This window comes from Doryrhamphus excisus, chromosome 9, assembly GCF_030265055.1.
Source record: "Doryrhamphus excisus isolate RoL2022-K1 chromosome 9, RoL_Dexc_1.0, whole genome shotgun sequence".
NCBI classification, from domain to species: domain Eukaryota; kingdom Metazoa; phylum Chordata; class Actinopteri; order Syngnathiformes; family Syngnathidae; genus Doryrhamphus; species Doryrhamphus excisus.
In genome coordinates, this window is record NC_080474.1 from 12559043 (window position 1) to 12560605 (window position 1563).

A 1563-nucleotide genomic window follows, 5' to 3' on the forward strand; every position below is an offset into this window, starting at 1 on the left:
GCGGGAATGCGCGCGCACACTCGATGACGCGCCCGTGTGTGTGCGCGCGCTCCCGTAGGTCTTATGAAGGCAAAAGAATAGTAGACACGGTATTAAGGTGTGTATACTCTTTACACACACCCCAAAAGTGTGTGTGTATTATATGTACTGTATATACTATGTATTTTGCAGTATAGATACATCCAGTATATACAGTACACGCATTTACACTCTGAGGGCATGTACTCATGCATTTACATCCATTATAAAGATACTGTAGATATACTCGCATGAATACATTAAGTTACGTACACTGTGAAGGTACGTATGGATACATCTACACATTAAATTACATATAGTACAAATATATGTATAAATAAATGCATATATTAATTTCCTTACATACACACATCTCAGTGGGCACGCCATTAGGTACACCCTTTATTGGCATCCGACCTTTGGCGCCCTCTGCTGGTATAACTCACAAAGACACACTACTTATCTTTTACACTTATAGTTATTTAAATGTTTCATTCTATTTATATTATAATTACTACTTCACTAGTCTGTTATTTTATTTCTTGGTATTCAAGTGTGGGGCATCTTCTCTTTTGGGAGGTTCAACAAATTCTGAGTCTAATCCTGAGTTTACTTAACCTGAGATGGGTAACTCTGGGTATACTGTCCATAACATCTGATCTTGAATTAGGAGTATATTGACTCTGAGTTAAGTGTGTACATGACCACTATAAAAAGTCATCACACAAAGGGAGACCTGACTTTAGGATCACCATGGCAACTGTAGATAGAAACCGGTTGTCTTCCTTTCACCACTGGAACTGAAAGTTTTAATGTTTGTGAGTATGAAGATATGTTAGAAAGAAATATACAGATGATGATACAGTTGACTGAGTCAAGGCAAAAGTTTGAATGCATTAAATATATTGATTTAACATTAAAAAATTTTTAGCACACCAGTGAAAAAGTGGAAAATAATGGAATGATGGATGGATGGTGTTGGAGAAGAAATTCTCCGCAACCTAATTGAGGCCTCCAAGATCACTTGTTTAAGTAAATTTCATCTCCCCAAGCATATTCGTTAATCTCCACTTATGAGAAGGAATAAAACTCACTCACTAGTTAAAGTTAACATCATGTATTGTAAAATTGGTCAGACAGAATAAAATCACAAAAACTATAGATACTATAGATACTGTAGATATCTACCCTACATAAAAGACAATTGTTTAAAAAGCCAAATTAGACTACAATGGACAGATTAAATATGTGGAAAAAATATAAATGATTAAATATATTTAAATTCAGGCTGGGTCGAGTGGTTAGCGCGCAGACCTCACAGCTAGGAGACCAGGGTTCAATCCCACCATCTCTGTGTGGAGTTTGCATGTTCTCCCCGGGTACTCCGGTTTCCTCCCACATTCCAAAAACATGCTAGGTTAATTGGTGACTCCAAATTGTCCATAGGTATGAATGTGAGTGTGAATGGTTGTTTGTCTATATGTGCCCTGTGATTGGCTGGCGACCAGTCCAGGGTGTACCCCGCCTCTCGCCAGAAGACAGCTG